This window comes from Plecotus auritus, assembly GCF_963455305.1.
Source record: "Plecotus auritus genome assembly, chromosome: 13".
In the NCBI taxonomy this organism is placed as follows: Eukaryota; Metazoa; Chordata; class Mammalia; order Chiroptera; family Vespertilionidae; genus Plecotus; species Plecotus auritus.
In genome coordinates, this window is record NC_137779.1 from 28,945,438 (window position 1) to 28,967,273 (window position 21,836).

At 56.4% G+C, this 21,836-nt stretch overlaps 1 pseudogene across 1 annotated transcript; it reads right to left on the bottom strand.

Annotated features, from left to right (window-relative positions):
• Positions 1–20,176: 20,176 nt before the first annotated feature.
• LOC308238148 (transcription initiation factor TFIID subunit 9-like) lies at positions 20,177–20,967 on the bottom strand (annotated as a pseudogene). The gene has a single exon. The product of its transcript is annotated as a transcription initiation factor TFIID subunit 9-like (transcript).
• Positions 20,968–21,836: the final 869 nt, after the last annotated feature.

Consider the following 21,836-nt stretch of genomic DNA (forward strand, 5'->3'; position numbering starts at 1 on the left):
TCAATAAAAATACATTTTAAAAAAGAAAGGAATGTTGGTTCTCATATGGGCTCCATGTCAGCTACAGCAGAGGCCCCTGGTCACAGCTGGAGGACGAGGCTGAGCATCACTGACCAGCCCAGCCCCAGGCCCTGCCCTCCTCCCAGCACAGCCCCAGGGATGAGCCCCCTTCCTGGGCTCCCAGTCTCTCCCCGGGTGGATCTGACTCCAGGTTGAATTATCATCATCATCATCATCATCGTCACAGTTCAGAGTATTTGTTAAGTGAGCACAAGAGAAATGAGTTGGTCGCTCATCTCCTGGCAGTCCTCCCGCCCGCACCCCCGGGTCAGCAGGAGGTCACAGGTGCTGGCAGCTTCCCCGGGGGCAGGACAGACAGAGCTGAGCACAGCTGAGTCCCTGGAGGAGGGAAGGTCACTGTCCTCACCCCAAGGTCAGGAGCGCCCTCTGCAGCCTTGGGCGGGGAGGGCCTGTGGGACACTATGGTCCCTGCAGGCCCTGCTCTGAGGCGGGTCCATCCTGAACCAGGAGGAACGTCTTCCGGGGCTTCCCCAGTGTTCTTTCCAGGGGCCTGGGCAGGCATTGATGGTTTCCTGTGTGGCTTTTCCCTCCATCGATCTGCCGATGTCCCACCCACACAGGCACTCAGTGTCCTCAGCTCTTTGTGTGACAATTGCATGGGGACGAGGAAGAGATTGCTCTCCCCACATCCACGCCCACCGCATCACAAAGGGCCCGGCCCAGAAGACACTGCGTTCTCAGCCAGCACCCCCTTCATTAGAAGGATGAGCGCATCCACAGAGACAGGCTCCGTGAGTGACATGCGTGTCAGGAGCCCGCTCCCATCTGTGAATAGGGATGAGGCCCAGGCTGTGTCCCAAGCTCATGTCCCTTCTCAGTCCCCAACACCCTTAGGACCCTCAGCACCATAACATCTCCCGTGAGGGCTGGGTCACAGCTCACTCTTTATGAACGTGTAAGGCAGCATTTCTTTTCTTTTCTTTTTTTTTAAAAATATATTTTATTGATTTTTTACAGAGAGGAGGGAGGGAGAGGGACAGAGAGTTAGAAACATCGATCAGCTGCCTCCTGCACACTCCCGGTAGGGTATGTGCTCACAACCAAGGTACATGCCCTTGACTGGAATTGAACCCGGGACCCTTGAGTAGGCAGGCCAACGCTCTATCCACTGAGCCAAACCAGTTAGGGCGAGGCAGCATTTCTAACTGTCTCCCAGACCTTCACCTCTCAGGTATGTCCATGCTGGCACCTCCCACGGCTGGCCCAGGAGGGAGACTCTGCAGTGAGCGCCAGCCTCTGTGCCAGTCAGACCAGGATGTGGGAACAGGGACAGTGACCTGGGGAGCAGTGGACACCAGCTGGGCCTCAGGGCTTTGGTCCAGGGCGATGTAGTTTGTCCTGTGGCCAGCAGTGGGCGCTGTGGGATCGCCCTGTGGCCCCTACACAGCTGCTCACTAAGGACTTTCCACTCCTAGGAGCCTGGACCTGGGGGCTGGGCCCTGTGCGCCCTGATGGGGACCAGCTGTGTCTTTGCTGGCAGCGCCCCCTGAGCAATAGCCTCTGTGCTGTCTCAGCAGGTGCTTCCTCCCAGGGCCCCCCAAGGGGAGAGCCCACCTCCATGCCCCTCAGTCTGGGGTGTGAGCTGAGCTCCAGCCCTAGGGCCCAGGGAGGGGCTGGGCAGTCCCTGGAGGGACCCCATTTGCATGGTAGCCCCTCCTCTGGCAGAGGGTGGGGAGAAAAGGAGGCCTGGGCAGCCCAGCCCCGCTGTGGGCTCAGGGCTGTGAGCACCATGGCCTGGACCCCTCTGCTCCTCGCACTCCTCGCTCACTGCACAGGTAGGGACAGGCCTGGGACCAGGCTTCTTCCCTTCCTGCTCAGTCTCCTGGGAACCCCCCCCTGGTCCCTGCCCATCCCTGACAAGTGTGTGTGTCTGCAGGGTCCCTCTCCCAGCCTGTGCTGACTCAGCCGTCCTCCCTCTCTGCATCTCCGGGAGCCACAGCCAGACTCACCTGCACCCTGAGCAGTGGCTTGAATGTTGGCGGCTACAGGATATACTGGTACCAGCAGAAGCCAGGGAGCCCTCCCCGGTATCTCTTAAATTACTACACCGACTCCAGTAAGGGCCAGGGCTCCGGGGTCCCCAGCCGCTTCTCTGGATCCAAAGACGCCTCGGCCAATGCGGGGCTCCTGCTCATCTCGGGGCTGCAGGCTGAGGACGAGGCTGACTATTACTGTAAGATCTGGCACAATAACGCTCCCCACAGTGACACACGCAGATGGGGAAGTGGGACAAGAACCTGCCCTCCCAGAGTCTATTTCACAACATCTGACCCGTTAACATAACCTCCCTGTGCACACTCCTCGGGGAAGAACCTTCTGGTTCCTAATGGGCCACGTTCCATGTTCGCTCCCATGTCTCTGCGTCTCAGAAACACAGAACCAACCCCAACACTCACTGGTCATGATGCCCTGAACGGTGGCCTGTCCTCCATGGTGACAGACCAGGTCCCGTGCGGTGGCTGTTTCTGACTGGAAATAAGGAAACAGCTTTGTAAACTGTTCCCAGAGCCCAGGACCCTCCCAGCAGGCGGCCCGTCCCCAGAGCTCGGACTCCGTGCCCAGAGGTCAGAGCAGTGACCCCTCACTCCCCCGACTCCTGCGCCCACGGCTCCTGCCCAGCCCTGTGCACACTGACCAGGCGCTCAGCTGCGAGGGGCCGGGGGCCTCAGGCCCAGGAGGAAGCCCAGGCTCAGGGCTGGTGTCACCTCTGCTGGGACCCTGACCTTCAGTGCCATCAGGGAGAGGGGTTGAAAAAGGGAAAGGGGGGCCCTGAGCCCAGGAAATCTTTTTTGGGTCTCAATAGGGTGAGCGAGCTGGACGGTGGCTGGGGAATGCTGAGCTGCCCCAGGAAGGATGTGGGCGCCTGGGTCATTGGGTGAGACGGTGTTACAGCTGCCGCCACTCAGGCACATGGGGGACCCCGTGGGTGGGGTTCCTTGGGCCACGGGCTCTGACTGTGTCCTCTCCTCTCCCACCCACAGGGGCTTTCCAACAACAAGGGTGTGGGTGGCTGTGGGCCTTGGGGAGCAGGACCTTCCCAACAGGTGCCTGTGTCACTCCCGCTGGGAAGGTCTTGATAAGGCCAGATCTCAGGTCATCTTCGCCTCAATCTGGGTCAACAGACACACTGACCGTTCCCATAGCAACGGCCCTCACAGCTCCCAGGCAGAGCCCCAACCCAGCCTTGTGACCTAGGACACAGGTGGTTGACAGTCTGGGTTTAGCTGTCTGCACAGGGTGCTAGTCTGTGCACATGGGGTCTTTTAAAACGTTTTACTTTTATTTTAAAAATATGTATATTCCTTCATTTCAGAGTGGAAGATAGAGTGAGAGAGAGATAGAAACATCAATGAGGAGAAAGAATCATTGATCAGCTGCCTCCTGGACACCCCCACACTGGGAATTGAACCCACAGCCCAGGCATGTGTCCTGTCAAGGAATCGAACCGTGACCCCGCCGTCCGGCCCACTTGGCCTCTGTGACCACCCCTGGTCTCTGGCCTGAGGAGGAGGCTGATCATCGCTGTCACGTGACTTAATAAACCTGCTGCCACAAGGAGCGGCCATGCTTGGGCGGCTGAGGGGGCTCCTGCCCTCCTCTCCTGCAGGACCAGCTCACCCTGGACCCGGTTTCAAAAGTGTGACCAAGAGCCCTGGCCGGTGTGGCTCAGTGGACAGAGCCTCGGCCTATGGACTGAAGGGTTCCGGGTTTGATTCTGGTCAAGGCACAGGCCCGGGTTGCAGGCTCCATCCCCTGTCAGGGGCGTGCAGGAGGCAGTTGATCAAGGATTCTCTCACATCATTGATGTTTCTATCTTAGTCTTCTTCTTCCGTCCTCTCTGAAATCATAAAAAGATGTATTTCTTTAAAAAGGGAGAGTAAAAGGGACCCAGAGGCTCCTCCCAGCATCTTCCAATGTCTGGGAATCTGTGTAGATTCCCCCTCGGAATGTCAGGACCCAGGAAGTTAAACACGTGAAGGAGAAAGAGAATCGACCGACACCACCCCTGAGGCGACCCGGAGGAGGGGATTCTTTTTTTTTTTTTTTTTTTAAATATATTTTATTGATTTTTTACAGAGTGGAAGGAAGAGGGATAGATAGTCAGAAACATCGATGAGAGAGAAACATCGATCAGCTGCCTCTTGCACACCCCCTACTGGGGATGTGCCTGCAACCAAGTTACGTGCCCTTGACCGGAATCGAACCTGGGACCTTTCAGTCCACAGGCTGACGCTCTATCCACTGAGCCAAACCGGTTTTGGCAGGAGGGGATTCTTGGGCGGATAGAATTAGGACACAATCCTCCAGTCCATCGGAGGAGCAGCACAAGCTTCTTCGTCCAAAGGGAAGAGGAGACACCCAGGATGTAATAGACTCTGTGAACACAGCCAACGGGCAGTTATAGACCCAAAAACTAAAACAGGGGAAGCAGGGGGGACCTCTCTGCAGGGAGTCAGAAGTATGATATTTGCCTCTATCATCTCTCTAGCTATCAATCAATCTCTCTGCTATCTAGCTATCAATCAATCTCTCTACTATCTATCTAGCTATTAATCAATCTCTCTACCATCTATCTAGCTATCAATCAATCTCTCTACTATAAATCTATCTATCTATCTATCTATCTATCTATCTATATATCTACCAATCAATCTCTCTACTATCTATCTAGGTATCAATCAGTCTCTCTACTATCTATCTAGCTATCAATCAATCTCTCTACTATCTATCTAGCTATCAATCAATCTCTCTATTATCTATCTAGCTATCAATCAATCTCTCTACTATCTTGCTATCAATCTCTCTACTATCTAGCTATCAATGAATCTCTCTACTATCCATCTAGCGATCAATCTCTCTACCATCTATCGATCTATCTACCAACACCTACCTATCTATCATCTATCTATCTATCTATCTATCTATCTATCTATCTATCTATCTATCTATTTATCTCTATCATCTATCTATCATGTCTGTTTTCAGGGGACACCATCATTCCTTCTGTAGTTCCCACCACCATGACTATTCCCTAGGCCGTCACCAGGGGGCGCCGTGGATCTTCTCAGAGCTGCCAGGCCTGAAGCCAACTCACATGGTTCTCACTGAGTGGGCCCTGGGCCCATGCTCATTGCCTGGGTGTGAGGTGACAGCAGGTGCTTCCCCTCAAGGGACAGACTCAGAGCCCAGGGCCTCCCCAGCCTCCTCCTCACAGGGAAGCTCCCAACGGGCCCAGCACCCAGAACAGGCGGGTCCTGTGGGCTCACATTTGCATAATGACCAGCAAACCCCCTTCACCCAGGAGGCCGGGGAGGAGATAAAGGGACACCGAGACCAGCACGTGCAAGAGACCAAGGCACCTTGGAAAGTCTCCACCATGAGCTGGACTCCCCTCCTCCTCCTCCTCCTCGCTCTCTGCCCAGGTTCAGGGCCATTTCAGAGACCAGTCTGTGGAGGGGTCCCTCTGCCTTTATTCTTCATTCCTGGTTGTGTCTGTTTTTGTTTCAGGGTCCAGGTCTCAGGCTGTGGTCACTCAGGAGCCCTCAGTGAGCGTGTCCCCAGGCCTGACGGTCACTCTCACCTGCAGCACTAACACTGGGGAAGTCACCAGCAGTCACTATCCATACTGGATCCAGCAGAAGTCTGGCCAAGGCCCCACGACACTCATTTATGACACAAACAATAAACTCTCCTGGACGCCGGCCCGGTTCTCAGCCTCCATCCAAGGGGGCAAAGCTGCCCTGACCCTCGCAGGGGCGCAGCCTGAGGATGAGGCCGAGTATTACTGTGCTCTGGCGTACAGCAGGCATCCCCACAGTGACAGGTGCCGGTGGGGAAGTGAGGCAGAAACACAGCTCAGTGCACCCCCTGCTTCTAGAGCCCCGTCTGCGGTTCACAGGGCTGTGTCCAGCTGGTGTGGGCTCTGAGGCTGCTCTCTGAGGGTCCAGACCAGGCAATCTCATCCATTAACCTCGGCTGTGATCATTTTATGAAAACAAGAGCCAATATAATCAACAGTCTCACAGGTAATGGGCAGGAGCAGCAAAAGGAAAAGTCACTCTCACACACCCTCACACTCATACTCACACACACACACTCACACTCACACACACACACTCACACTCACTCACACTCACACACACCGTCAAGTCTGAATTTCACTTGGCCAGCATTTAATAATCAAGATAAAACTTAACAATGTTATGTGATAAAGAGGGAATATGCAAATTGACCATCACAGCATAACGGTCAAGATGGCGGTGCCCACAGCGGAGGCAGGGACTCTGTAACATACGATGGCTGTGCCCACAGCTGAAGCTGAGTTCCCATAATGAGCCTTAAGGAGCAATCAGCAGGGACCTGAGGCTGCATCCCCCACCTGGTGGTGCTTGACAGGGGACCTCAGGCCATGCCCCCAGCCATGGGACCAGGCCAGGGAACCTGGCAGAGCTTGAAGGGGGACTGCAGACTGCGCTGCTTGGCCTGGGGCAGGGCACCTCGAGGCGGCCCCCTCGCCCTGCCAGGGCTTGACAAGGGTGTGGCCGGCCGGGTCTGGATCTTGCCCAATGGGGGTGGGGCCCGCTGGGTCTGGGTCTTGCGAGATTTTGAGGCACCTGTGTACGTGGAGACTTGACTTTGGGTCCCTCAGCGTGCCCCAGACTCTGACAGGAGGAAGATTTTCATATACATTTTACTAATTTTCTTTCATCTCTGACACTTCTATTATAGAGAAAGGGCAAATAGGAATAGTAAAATATTTCCTCTAATTAAGTCTCTTTTAATGTGCACGAATTTCATGCACCAGGCCACTGGTATAGTATAACATCAGTAGTAATGGAGCCACTTTGAAACAGGGTTGGGACATCCGACTCAGCATACTTTTTGCCAGTCTTCCCTTCACACCTGTGTGAGGTTGGAGGGCAGATACCCTGTAGGGGGGGGTCACAGCACCCGTGTCTTCCTAAACCTGCCCCTCTGGCCCAGAGCAGGTTCCCAAGACTCTCTGAGGACTGAGTATGTGTCCTGTGGGGCTCAGCTGTGAGGACAGTCAGGGACCGAACCCGAAGCTGAGATCATGCCAAGGTTGGGCGGAGCCTCCAGACACTGGAAAGAGACAGGAGAGCACCTCCCCGGGGCCTCCTGGGAGCGCAGGCCTGAGGACCCTATAGGTGGGGGAGTGGGACCGGATCAGGGCAAACAGAGACGGGAAGGTTCCCTAATGGGCCCCTGGGCCTCCCTCTGCTCCACCCTCATCACCAGTGCATTTGGGTCTGGAAACCGATCAGGGAAACCCGCAAGGTAGCTCCTGCCTCACCATGACCAGCTCTGACCCCTGACCTCTCCACTGTCCTGAAACATTCAGGTCCAATAAAAGCCACAGCCACCCCCATCAGGGGGCCATGATCTGAGGTCCGGTTCTCCCAGGAGAGTGAGAAAGCAGCACCAACCCCACAGCCTGGCCCCCTTTCCCAGAGGGAGGACCTGGGAAGCAGGCTCATGGCTGCCATGGAGACGCTGTCCCCTCTCCTTTGAGCCTCTCGCTCCTCTGCCCCTCCCTCAGGGGAGGACAGGCCCTGAGGCCCCCACATGACCTCTGACCCCACACCCCACGGTGCATCTCCTTTAGCTTCCATCCCCGAAAGTGCTCCCCTAGGTCACCTTGATTCACCGCTTGCTGTCCCCCCTCACAAGGCCCTGGTCCCGGTGGTGCTATCACTGTGCCGTCCCCTTCGTGTGCAGGGAGCTGGGATCACAGTGAGCCTCACCGACAATCAGAGACCAGACTCTCCTTCGGATAGAAATGGACAATGGGAAATGTTACAGTCAGTTTCCCTGGTAATGAGGAAGCCAGTGAGGAGGCAGAGCTGACCGAAAAGTATGTGGAGAAATCAGTTCTGTGTTATCTCCTGAGCAGACAGGGAGGCCAGGGACAAAATATTATTGTGATTAGGAAAGAGAGGGATTAATTTCTAACAGGGGAGGAATCACATAGAAAATAAAATCGTGTCCTGAAAATTAGGGAACTCGCCGCCTGGGGACAGTCGCTGCTCTGGACCTGATCCTGGGAAGAAAGTTCCATAAGTGACAGCAGCTCAGGTCTGACCATGAACGGCCAGGGAGACGGGCCCCGACACACAGGAGGAGGCAGAGTGGAGAAGAGAGTGTCCTGAGGTGACGGAGAGGCCACCTCAGGGGGCACCAGGATGCCCTGAGCCAGGGGGTCAGTGCACAGAGCAGTGGGGAGGCAGGACCTGACCCTCCTGGGCCTGAGTCAGCAGGGGACACAGTGGTGCGTCCAGGCCTGGCCACCAGGGGGCGCTCAGGGGCCGCTGCTGAAGGGCTGGGCTCATCAGAGCTGCAACCTGTTCCCTGGCCCTGCCTGGTGCCCTGTGCTCAGGGCTCACAGCTGTGACCTTGCCACCCCCTGGGCCCCACACAGCCCCACCCCAACCCCCACCCTGCCATCCTCAGGCACAGGGACCGGACCCAGGGCCCACAGAGGGATCAAAACCAGGGGGTCCTCATTTGCATGAGTGGGCCCTCCCTCTCGCAGCCTATGAAGAGGGGAAGGGAGAGAGGTGGGGAGCTCTGCTTCAGCTGTGGGCACAGGAGGCAGGACTCAGGGATGACCTCCACCATGGCCTGGGCCCCTCTCCTCCTCACCCTTCTGGCTCACTGCACAGGTGACTGGATATGGGACAGGGGAAGGGGCCTGGGGAGACACATGGGCCCTGCTTCCTCCTCTTGTCTCTAGACCCAGACTCACCCTCTCTGTGTCTCCCCCTCTTCCAGGATCCTGGGCCCAGCCTGTGCTGACTCAGCCGTCCTCAGTGTCGGGGGCCCCGGGCCAGAGGGTCACCATCTCCTGCTCAAACATCAGGGGTAACTATGTGCACTGGTACCAGCAGCTCCCAGGAAAGGCCCCCAAAACCGTCATCTATGATAATAGCAAACGACCCTCAGGGGTCCCTGACCGATTCTCTGGCTCCAAGTCTGGCAGCTCAGCCACTCTGACCATCACGGGGCTGCAGGCTGAGGACGAGGCCGATTATTACTGCCAGTCCTATGACAGCAGTGTCAGCGGTCCCACAGTGCCCCAGGCCTGTGGGGAAGTGAGACAAAAACCCACTGTCGTGCTGCATTGAGTCCCAGGGCAGTTCCATCCTCTGACAAGGAGGCTGTGCCTTTGCTGGGGGGCCCTAACCCGACTGTGAGCCACCGCCCCCCCCCCCATAGGTGGATGTGTCTACAACTCTGTCCTCACCGTGCTCCTCCCGGGACCCTGAGCTATGAGGGGTGATGGCCACAGTGTCTGCTCCTGGTCTTGGGGAAACGCCCTCCTCCCGCCTCAGGAGCTCACATGCTGCTGTGGGACCCGTCGTACGTGTGGGTGAGAGTGTCAGTCCCCACACCTGCCAGTCATCCCCACCCCCCGTTTAGCTTCGGCATGAAAGGAGGAAATTTGCTGGAAAAGACAGGCAGGGAATTTTTAAAAATATAAGCACATGTTAGGACACGGAGACAACATTGGGACACAGAAAGCAGAGCATATAAATGTTGGAATACAAAGGCGTTTCCTAAAACTTAAAACCCCACGTGTTACAGGCTCCATCAGTAACTGTGAAACCGATGAAGCCTTTTATGGATTTATAATGAATCAGTAACTCCAGTCAGATCTCTATGAAAACTGAACACTTCTTACATGATCCCAAATGTTCCCTGAATGTCATTCTTTGAATATGACCCTGAGGGTATTTCTGGAAAATTCCTCTCTCGGTCCCTGACCTGCACAGCCCCCAGGTGCTCCTCACACCTGAGCAGCGCCCTCCCCTGTGACGTTGGACAAAGGCTCACTGTGTGTTTATTGGTGCAGCATCTTTACTGGAAGAGAAACCACATTAATGTGCCGTTTGTGAATGTCTAAGCACATCACACAGATGCGGACCTGAGAGTGAACTGCTACGGTGATCCATACAGAGAATCAAATCGCAGGATCTGGGCTCAGACCGAGGGGGTGGGAAGAGGGACAGAGACCTGGGGACCCACAGCCAGCTGGGCTGTCAGGGCTTGGGGCAGGGGAGGTTGTGTCTTTCCACCAGCAGGGGGCGCTGTGAGACTGCAGGTGGTCAGCACACAGCTGTTCCATGAGAACTTCTTGCACAGGCACCTGCACTGTGGGCTCCCTGCTGTCCTTGGTGGCCTGGCAGCCCCCCCTGAGCAGGGACCTGTGTGTGGGCTCAGCAGGTGCTTCCTCCCAGGGCCCCCAAGGGGTGAGCCCACCTGCATGCCCCTCAGTCTGGGGTGTGAGCTGCGTTCCAGCCCCAGGGCCCAGGGAGGGGCTGGGCAGTCCCTGGAGGGACCCCATTTGCATGGCAGCCCCTCCTCTGGCAGAGGGTGGGGAGAAAAGGAGGCCTGGCAGCCCAGCCCCACTGTGGGCTCAGGGCTGTGAGCACCATGGCCTGGACTTCTCTGCTCCTCGCGCTCCTCGCTCACTGCACAGGTAGGGACAGGCCTGGGACCAGGCTTCTTCCCTTCCTGCTCAGTCTCCTGGGAACCCCCCTGGTCCCTGCCCATCCCTGACAAGTGTGTGTGTCTGCAGGGTCCCTCTCCCAGCCTGTGCTGACTCAGCCGCCCTCCCTCTCTGCATCTCCGGGAGCCACAGCCAGACTCACCTGCACCCTGAGCACCGGCTTCAATGTTGACGCCTACTATATACGCTGGTTCCAGCAGAAGCCAGGGAGCCCTCCCGGGTACCTCCTGAGATATAAATCTGACTCAGATAAGGACCAGGGCTCCGGGGTCCCCAGCCGCTTCTCTGGATCCAAAGACGCCTCGGCCAATGCGGGGCTCCTGCTCATCGCGGGGCCGAGGCCCGAGGACGAGGCTGACTATCACTGTGCTGTGTGGCATGATGACGCTAAAGCTCACACGGTGCTGCGGAGTCACGGGGAAGTGAGACTGAAACTTCCCGTCCCTCCCTGCCTGGGCTGTCTAGCTTCCTCTGCCCGCACCCAGCCTAACCCGGGGTGACATGTGCTGTCACCTATTCAGTCGGCACCTGTTCGCCTGGTTCCCGTGGGTGTGAAAACGTTTTCCTCCAAAATGTCCTTTCGTTGGTTGCAAAGACCTTCTCACCCTCCTCATGGCCCACAGCCACACGTCGGGTCTCAGGGCCCCGCACCCGTCCTTGGGGGTGACGGATGCGGAAGGGGTGTGAGGCCTCACCCTCGCCCAATGATATCGGAGTCAACCCACGTGTCGCATGACCATGGACCTCACCCAGGGTCCTAGTCTCACTCAGAGACGTGGTGGTCTTGCTTCCATGGCACTCAGGTGGAGGTTAATGATGGGAAAGGGGCGAAGGGAAGGCCAGGCATTGCAGGCATGTCCCCCCCTCCCCCGGGGCGCCTTCACCAGGGCGCTGCACCTTTGCCCTCCGCAGGGACCCTCCCACATTCCCTGCAGACCACGGTGGGTGGGGGGGGCGTTGTGGGGGGAGCGGCGTTGGGAGGGTGTCTGGACAAAGAGGAGATAAACACATATGTAGGGATGGGGATGGGGATGTTGGGGAGACATAGGAAAGGTGCCTGTCAGTCAAACCTGGGAACAGCAATCATTGGCCAGAGGGGGCAGGGCCGATGCAAGCCGGAGAAAACTGGGGAGCCCCTGATCCTCTAGAGTCAAGGAGTTCTCTTTCCCTTGGCTCTCTTGTTCCCTTGGCCTTGCTCCTGCCCGTGTTTCCTCCCCAGCCACGTGCCCCGCAGACCCCACATCAGGGAAAGGGTGGCCACAGCGGGGAGCACCCCTCAGCCGGCCTGATGCTGGGCTGGGCCTCTGCGCCAACGTGGATCGGAACTGCGGACCCTGGCTGAGAGCCCGGCCCTGCGGGACCGCACGTGGGACTGGATTCTGGGCGGGACAAAGGGGAGTGGGGCCTGGGGAACTCAGGGTTTGAGTCCACGGGAATAAACTCTCTGTGATACCGCATTCTCCTACAGGGCCCCCAAATCCTCATTCCAGGGGCACCCAAGACACTCCCTGCCACCGGGAACCGGTGGGGGCGAGGAGCTCTCTCGCCAGGGGCAGTCTGAGTGCTCCGGTGGGTCAGTGGGTCCCGCTGACTCCTCACTCATCTCCCGGGACCAGTGCGATGCCCTCCCCCTCCTCTGCTCCCTGCGCCAGGCTGCGGGGACTGCTCCTTCCCCGGAGGCTCAGAGGAAGCGGGCGTCTGGCTCCAGGGATACCGAGAGGAAGAAAAAAGAGGGAGAGGTGCTGGGTGACTTCCTTGTGCACCAGGGACACCGGGGCGGGCGCCCCTACCCCGAGGCAGGTCCTGGAAGAGCCCCCTGTCTTCTTCATCTCTGTTATTTTTTGTCCTCACCCAAGGAGAGTTCTCCAGGGACTGTTCGAGAGAGTGGGAGGGAGAGGGAGAGGGAGAGAGAAACACCGATGTGAGAGGGACCATCCATTGGTTGCCTCCCACATGAGCCCGACCAGGGCTGGGAGCCTGCAACCGAGGTAGGTATGTGTCCTTGACCGGAATCGAACCCGGAGCCCGTCAGTCTGCAGGTGGACGCTCTCGCCACGGAGCCAAGCCAGCCAGGACCCTCTTCATCTTAAGGGGCCTAAGGGTCGTGCCAAGGTGCCGATGAAGCCGGGGACGTTCCAAGCTCAGGAACATTCTGATGCTGAAGGTCCACCCCCAAAGCTGTGACACAGGACCATGACGTGGTAGGAAGCTGTAGGGACCCATCTCTGAGGTCCTCGAGGCCTGGCCTGGGGTCCTCTCCCCCTCGCCCTTGTCTTTGCACAGGGCCAGGCCTGAGGGATTTCTGCCGATGCCTTCGAGCACCTTCTCTGCCCGCCGCTCCTCTCCCGCACAGGCCCAGCCTGCGCTGTCTCCCTTGCCGCTTAGCGTGACCCAACCGCCTGCAGGGGACGCCTCGGTCCCTCCCGGGTGCTCTGAGCTGAGCTGGGCTGGGAAGCCGCCTGCGCCTCCCCCGGCGACCGGACCTCCGGAGTTTCCAGGTGCCATGCACATGGGTCCCGTGCAAATGGGTCCCTCCGTGTCATGCTTCCACACGAGGGTATCGGAGGCCCCCATGTGTAGAGGGAATGTGCACCTCATTTGTTTAACTTGCCGGGGACTCCCTGCTCCGTTGTATGGACATGGCACGGTGTTTCCTCAGCTGATGGACACTGTGGGCTGTTTGCACCGGTTGGTGATTAAGGGTGCTGTTGCCATGAACATGGCTGTTCGTGTTGGTGCGTGTGCGCGTTTTTATGTGTCCTGGGTGCGTCCCGAGGAGGGAAGTGCTGGAGGAGCTGGTAATGGTGAAAACACACCTTTAGAGCGGCTGTCGGACTGTTTCCCAAAGTGGCTTCATCCGCTGACATTCCCCCTGATGCTGAAGGAGGGTCCCCTTTCCTCCACATTCTCAGCCGCCTGTGTAATTACGTACAGATTTAAACATAGCGAGCCTGGTGGGTGAAGTGTTATCTGGCTGTGGGTTTACCACAAACTTCCCTGGTTACAATCATGGGGAATGTCTGCAGGTACCACCCAGGTTTTCTCAAGTCTGGAGCAGCCATCACTGAGACACAGTTACGAATTCCGTACAAGTAGCAGGTGAGACGGAGAGCGCTTTCTGCATGCCAAACACACACGCACACACACACACACACACGCACACGCACACGCACACACACACGCACGCACACACACACGCACACGCACACGCACACACATGCACACGCACAGAGTCTATTTGTGAAGTAATTAGAACAGGGCACACCTGTACTCAGTGTGTCTGATGGCCGTGTCCATCCTATTAACGGCAAAGGTTATGCTGTTCTTTAATGAATTCACTTACTGACGTCATCCATGGGAAACCCCTTTCCTCCAAAGCACAAGTGGCCATTCCCGCCTGATGTCTGTGGTCTTCCCAGAATCCTTTGCTAGCAAATGCCCCCGGGGGCCGGAGGCTCCTCCCGGGGAAGGTGGCCATCCTGGGCAGGAGCTGGCCCTCAGCACCGGGCGCCGGGGCGTCTGCGATGCAGTCTGTGGAGGGAGATAGATCTGCTCTCCCAGGACGGCCCTGGCCCTGCGGACTCAGGCCCCTCTCACAGGACGCTCTCTACAGCGTGTGGTTGTCCAACCCCCATGCCGTCCGCCACACACCAATACAACATAGTACTGAGTGAAAACCGTAATTAAAAAATAATGAGCAGTCCACGCTGGGATTCTTAGAGATATTTGTGATGAAATAAAGCACGCTGCTCCATCTCTTAGCAATGAATTGGTTTTACATTCCCTTCCTGCTCTCACGGAGAGGCAAGCCCCGTTTCAGAGCTGCCCACCATGGGAACGCTGTGGCCTCAGGAGCGTGGAGAGCCTGGGAGACCACACCTTCCTCACACTGCACCAGGCGACCCACTGAACACAGAACACGGACGAGTTCCCATTGCCCTCCCCTTGTCTGCTCTAGGCCTTTAAGAGAAACTTCCAGGCGCAGGATGACGGCGGCCGAAGCCCTCAATACCTACAGACAAACAGGGTTATAACGGAGCGTTCTTTATTTTTATTATTAGGTCCTTTACAGCACAGTGGCCAAACTGCACTGTCATCACAGACATGACCAGGCACCAGTGTCACCACATGTTGCCAACATGAATGCGGACCCTCAATCAACCTGTTTTGGTTTTTTTTGTCCTTCTTCCTTGCACAATTTACACAATTAAAACAACAACGCGGAGCATTTTTAAATGATTACATTAACCGTGAGAATGACCTTTCCAAAGGATGCTCACAAGACGCGCGCCCCTGCCTGGTCCCAGGGGGGATGACCCTCACCTGTTGGGAGCACAGGGGTCAAAAGAACAGGTGAAGGGGAGGTGCTGGAGTGGCTTAAAGGAAGGGGGGTTCGCCCTGCCACCAGCAGGGGGCGCTGTGAGACCGTCTCTGGGGTTTGCCTGGACCTGGTCTCTCCCAGGAGGCCCCAGGGCTGGCTCTCTGCTTCCTGTGAGGCCTGGGCAGGCGTGTCCTCTCTGGGGGTGTGGGCTCCCTGCACGTGGCTGTGTGCGCCCCCGGCAGCTGCTTCCTCCCGGCCCCACCCACGGGGAACCGAGTGCCCCAGGCTGCCCTCCCTGTCCAAGGGCCCCAGACTCTGGCAGTGCCCCTGGGGGAGAGCGAGGGGGTGGGGGCACATTTGCATGAGCAGCCCCTTTCTGTGACCAGGGAGGCCATAAGAGGCCTGGGAAGACCAGCCCCAGCTCTGTGTCCGGGGAACAGGCTGCGCTCACCATGGCCTGGACTCCTCTGCTCCTCGCGCTCCTCGCTCACTGCACAGGTAGGGACAGGCCTGGGACCAGGCTTCTTCCCTTCCTGCTCAGTCTCCTGGGAACCCCCCCTGGTCCCTGCCCATCCCTGACAAGTGTGTGTGTCTGCAGGGTCCCTCTCCCAGCCTGTGCTGACTCAGCCGCCCTCCCTCTCTGCATCTCCGGGAGCCACAGCCAGACTCACCTGCACCCTGAGCAGTGGCTTCAATGTTGGTGGCTATTATATAATCTGGTTCCAGCAGAAGCCAGGGAGCCCTCCCCGGTTTCTCCTGAGATTCTACTCAGACTCAGATAAGCACCAGGGCTCCGGGGTCCCCAGCCGCTTCTCTGGATCCAAAGACGCCTCGGCCAATGCGGGGCTCCTGCTCATCTCGGGGCTGCAGCCTGAGGACGAGGCTGACTATTACTGTGTTACATACCATGGCAGTGGGAGCAGCTTTAGTTACCCACAGTGTCTCAGAGGACGAGGAAGTGAGACCAAAACCCCTGGGCCCCGAGGTGGTGGCTCTGAGCCTCCCTTCAGCGAGGAGTGTCTGTGGGGCCTCTGTCAGCTGGGCTCCTCTGTAGGGACCTCTGTCCCCGGGAGGAGGGAGGTCACACAGGATGTAGCAGCAGCACAGGTGTCCCAGGAGCACACGCCGGAGGTCATAGAGCCCCGCCCACCACCCCGAATCTGGGGAAATTCTAAGAAGATGGAATACAAATATTTTGCTTCAGTTTATCTTCATTGGAGTCTGGACAGATTGAAGCCATTCCCCAGAATCCTCTTGTCCTTATGGCTACCAGCATGCCACTGACATAAGCAATAACATCCTCACTATCCTGAGGACCAACCCCACTGAGAACTGACTGTGTTCTTACTGTCCTTGAGTGTTTAATTCTCGCCACAGCCATACTGCATGTTGTCATGAGCTCATTGATAGCTGATGAAACTGAGTGAATATTTTTATTTAAAAAACTCCTAAAGCATATTTTTATTGACTTCAGAGAGTAAGGGAGAATGAGAGGGAAACAGAAACACCGATGATGAGAATCAAGGATCAGCTGCCTCCTGAACACCTCCTCCTGGGGACTGAGAATGAAGCCGGCCATGGGCCCTGACCAGGAATCCACTGTGACCTCCTGGTTCATAGGTCGACGCTCAACCACTGACCCTACTGGCTGGACTGAGTGAATATTTTTAAATAAAAATCCCCTTCTTTCCTCCTGTTGTGTGTTGTCTGCTGCTCCCCCAGAGCTCTTCCCTCCTGGCCCTTCCGGTCCCCCATGTGTGGGGAGGGGCTTCCCGACAGCAGTTCTCTGCCACCAGCTGATGTCCTCCAACAGCACTCAGTCCTCACACCATCTGCCCAGAGACGTGTCAGACCCGCAGTTAAAGGGCCAGTCCCACTGACTGCCCCCAGGTCAGGTGCCAATCACAGGTTTCACCCAACTTCCGGGCCATAGAGCAAAGGTCCCCAGGAAAACTCCCATGATTTCAGTTAAGTTGCTGTATTAATTTACTAACGCCACCGAGCCCTTCTCCCCTTCAAGCAAATGAGGGGCAGGTGTGAGGATCCCAAGCTTCTAATCCTATTGGTCTCTCCAGTGGCCCGTCCTCACCCAGCAGCCCACCCAGCGTCCCCTCATCAACAACAGACCCTCCGTCCCCCAGGCAGTGACAAGGGTCTCAGGAGCCTGTGCGGGGCCAGGGGCTGAGACCAGCGTGTGTTTCCTGTCATCTCACATACTGTGTCTGCAACTACACATGGCCACCCAGACAGCCATGCTCCCCCACAAATTCATGTCATGTGTGTGAACCCTGTGTTACTGCTGACCCATCACATCTGATATGTGAGTGTTCACCCTGGTCATGGACACAACCTTCTCCTTCTGGGAACAAATCCACAGAAGGTTGGTCCCAACCAGCACAGACTCTCAGTGACACCCTCCCTCCCCTCTTCCCTCCTCTGCTGCTGCCTCCCTCACCTCCTCTCTCCCTCAGGCCCCTCAGCTCTTAACTCCATCCCCACGTGAGGGTTTCAGGGAAAAGTGACAAGTTCCTGCTGTAATCCCTTCCCCAGGCCTCCGTCTCTAGGGAGGGTGAGTCCCAGGAGCTAATCAGCATCCAATCCCTTCCGAATCCGATTCCCTCTCTCCCCTCCCACCTGAGCTTGTCCGCTCCTCACAGCCCTCAGCCGGTCTCCTCACTGTGACACGACAAGGACTGATCTTTCCAGAGAGGAGGAGTCCCATCCACCTTGGCCTGTTTGCACACGGAGCTATGGACGTCATTGTTTCCGCCTCCAGCGTTCCCGAGGCCCCACCTGCCATCAGTGGGACGCAGGCCAGGGATTTCCTTGTTCCTGCGAATACTTTTCTCTAAGAACATCAGGACCGGGGCTCCCTCCCCGCCCCCCCTGCTCCCCACACAAACACACATTTCACTCAGATCAGCGAAGTCCACACAATAGCCCTTTTCCTGTAAATGTGCCCACTCTCCTGGCCACCCCCAGGGAGCATCTGGGGGCCGCAGGGAGCTGGGGGACAGGCTGTGGTGTCAGCGCGGACACAGGGGGGCCGGGGCTCACCCTTCCCTGTGCTTCCTGAGGCCCGAAGGCCCCGTGGCTGAGGGTCGTGTGCCTGCAGGGACGAAAGGGGACAGAGGCCTCTCACGCCACAGGACCGGGCTCCTAACGCAGTGAGCAGCCCTATGACCCTTCACAGCGGCCCCACGGCCCCTTCCCCTGTGCTGTTGGGGGAGAACTCCCTGGGCATCAGCTGTGCACCGGCTTCATGGAAAGTGACACCCAATCAGTATGTCATCTACGTGCACTTTGACCTTCACAGAAGAGGGCCCTGGACTGAACACTGCAGTCCCCACCACAGCGTCTCAGGGTGACAGCAGCTGAATGAGCCCACACACAGGTGAGCAGAGTGACCTGAAGCTGTGGGGCCTGTGGCCAGCAGGGGGCGCTGGGGGCCTGCTCTGGGGCCTTACACTGCAGCTGAGGGAGGACCATTCACTCAGAGGGGAGCCCTGTGCTGCCTGCAGGGACTCAGCAGCTGTGTCCTCTGAGGCCTGGCAGCGCCCCCTGAGCAGGGACCTGTTTGTGGGCTCAGCAGGTGCTTCCTCCCAGGGTCCCCCGAGGGGTGAACCCACCTCCATGCCCCTCAGTCTGGGGTGTGAGGTGAGCTCCAGCCCCAGGGCCCAGGGAGGGGCTGGGCAGTCCCTGGAGGGACCCCATTTGCATGGCAGCCCCTCCTCTGGCAGAGGGTGGGGAGAAAAGGAGGCCTGGGCAGCCCAGCCCCACTGTGGGCTCAGGGCTGTGAGCACCATGGCCTGGACCCCTCTGCTCCTCGCGCTCCTCATTCACTGCACAGGTAGGGACAGGCCTGGGACCAGGCTTCTTCCCTTCCTGCTCAGTCTCCTGGGAACCCCCCCTGGTCCCTGCCCATCCCTGACAAGTGTGTGTGTCTGCAGGGTCCCTCTCCCAGCCTGTGCTGACTCAGCCGCCCTCCCTCTCTGCATCTCCGGGAGCCACAGCCAGACTCACCTGCACCCTGAGCAGTGGCTTCAATGTTGGCATCTATGCTATCGGGTGGCACCAGCAGAAGCCAGGGAGCCCTCCCCGGTATCTCCTGTACTACCACACAGAGTCCATTAAGGGCCAGGGCTCCGGGGTTCCCAGCCGCTTCTCTGGATCCAAAGATGCCTCGGCCAATGCGGGGCTCCTGCTCATCTCGGGGCTGCAGCCTGAGGACGAGGCTGACTATTACTGTAGCACATGGGACAGCAGCTCTAAGACTCACACGGTGGTCCAGGCCCACAGGGAAGTGAGACAAAAACCTCCTCTCCGCTCTCCTGGCCTGACCCGTGTCCCTGCTGGCGGCTTCTCAATCCCCCAACACTCTTAGGACTCTCAGCACCATAACGTCTCAAGTGAAATCTTGGTCACAGCTTACTTTGTATGAACGTGTGAGGCAGTATATCTGTCTCCCAGGTCATCACCCCCTTGTTAAGGGAGAAACCATGTCAGACCTGATACTTACGACTAAAGAGGTTCCCATCTGAGTCCTCATTCCCCAGAACCCTCCCGGTGACGCCATGTCCTTCCTCCTTCCAGCCCTTGGAGTGTTTTCTGGCCCAGATTCCAGGAGAGTCTCTCTCTGAGGCAGCTGCATGCAGCTCCGCCTCCTCCTCTCCCTCCTACATTGTTCTTTCCCACCACATGGCTGCTGCTGCTGCTTCTGCTTCTTGTTCTTGTTCTTCTTCTTCTTCTTCTTCTTCTTCTTCTTCTTCTTCTTCTTCTTCTTCTTCTTCTTCTTCTTCTTCTTCTTCTTCTTCTTCTTCTCCTTCTTCTCCTTCTCCTTCTTCTCCTTCTCCTTCTCCTTCTCCTTCTTTCTTCTTCTTCTTCTTCTTCTTCTTCTTCTTCTTCTTCTTCTTCTTCTTCTTCTTCTTCTTCTTCTTCTCTTTCTCCTTCTCCTTCTCCTTCTTTCTTCTCCTCCTTCTCCTTCTTCTTCTTCTTCTTCTTCTTCTTCTTCTTCTTCTTCTTCTTCTTCTTCTTCTAATGAATGACAACTTTATTTCTTCAAGGCTGATGAAAAACCATTACGATTTCTGGTAAAGAAAATACAACATCTCAATTAAAAACTATATTTTCTCATTAAACACTAAGTTTTCGAAAACACAGCTTGAAAACATGTGGCATGCATGTTTAATCTCAGTACAGTGGATTCAAAATCACGTGTACATGTTACATGCATCAAGGCTAAACTACAAATTATCACAGTCGTCATCGTCATGGTCATCATCGTCATCTTCACGTGTTCTCTTCAATGCATTTGTGGACTCATTCGCAGCATGTTGTGGTGACTCCATGTGAATGGTAATAAGAATGTTTTTGGACCCAATTAATGATGGATTAATCAGAACCTTCTGAACACCTGATGTTGCAGGAATTGATGCTTTTACAGCTGGGGCCTGGGAAGTGGGCATCTGTACTGTAAACCTTTGCCCTGGGAGGGACATTGGAGTCCATACGTTAGTTGAAACCGACATGGTTTGTGGGATTGGTGTGCCAAGTGTGGGAGTATGTGGTCTTCTAGAAACTGAACCAACACTTAGCCGTGGATCTGTTATTCTTCCCGCAGAAGCAGATGCCTTTTTTTGGTCAAGATTTAAGTCTATAGTTTGGAGCAGTCAAACACTATCTATCAGGTGGCAATCTAGGACCTGAATATGGCTTGATCAATGGCAATGGGGTTTGATTTCTTTGCTTGCAATATCTACCAAAAAATCTCTTGGGGGAAGAGAGGTAAAAGAGTGGTCAGCACGACCCTGGATGCCAGTCGCCCATCGTCTGCATCAACAGCAGCTTTCTTAGCATGGCTTGAATAAATGGTTGCATCATCTAGAATTGTGGTCACAGAGCAGAAGGCAAACTCCAACATCTGATTTGTAGCTCTCGGCTCCTATTCTGTAATGCCCATACCCTTCAGGATTTGTGCCATCATCTGTGCATCTTCCGGCATGCTCTTGGGAGAAGCCATCTTGCCAGACTCCATGACATCCGGTGATCAGACTTCTCGAGCTAAATCAGCCACATTACTGTATGTCAGCCCCAGTCTTGCTGCAAGTTCTTTGCCCAGTGTGGTTTTTCCAACCCCTGGTGTACCCGTGAGCAGGATGTTCGGACGCCCCCCATGGCTCCTTCCCTCCTGTGCTGCTCTCCCCATCCCTACTGCTCCCCAGCCCCAGGTCACCTCCTGGCTGGAGATCCCTCACGTCCTTCTGGACTTCTTCTGCAGTGACTCCGCAGAGAGAACCCTGTGGCTCACGTCTCCACATGGACTTTACAGGCCTCTTATGAGAGGAGACCAGCTCCCCAGCGTCCTAGATAGGGATACAGTGATCCTTTATGTGACCTGTACAGGTTGTTATACTCAAAACGATGTTTATTCCTTGACGACTTCCCAGTCTCTGTGTGAGCCTCTACCCCCACAGAGAATGTAAACATATCCTTTCAATCAGACCCAAGAACATTCTGCACCGATCTGTGCTGGTGACAGATGTCTGGGCTTTTAGCCTCAGTGCCCTGGAGGAGACTGCGAGAGGGCACGTGACCAGCAGGTGGTGCTGTGGCTCTGCCCTGGGTTCTGCCTGGGCTTCCTCCCAGCTGGGGTCCTAGTGGCCTCTGGGTTGGGAGAGTCACTACACCAAGACAAGGAGGAAGGAAGTACAGGGATTCTTTTGTTTCTTTAAAACAGAACCGCGTTTCAGGACTCCTGAGACACAGTCCTGACATGGAGCATGTGACACAGGTACAGGGAGCCCCACACACAGAACAACATCCAGTCACTGTCTACAGTCAGGAAGCTCGGGCCGCCCCGGAAGCCCTTCCTCTCCACCACTTACTAACTACATCAGGTCTCCC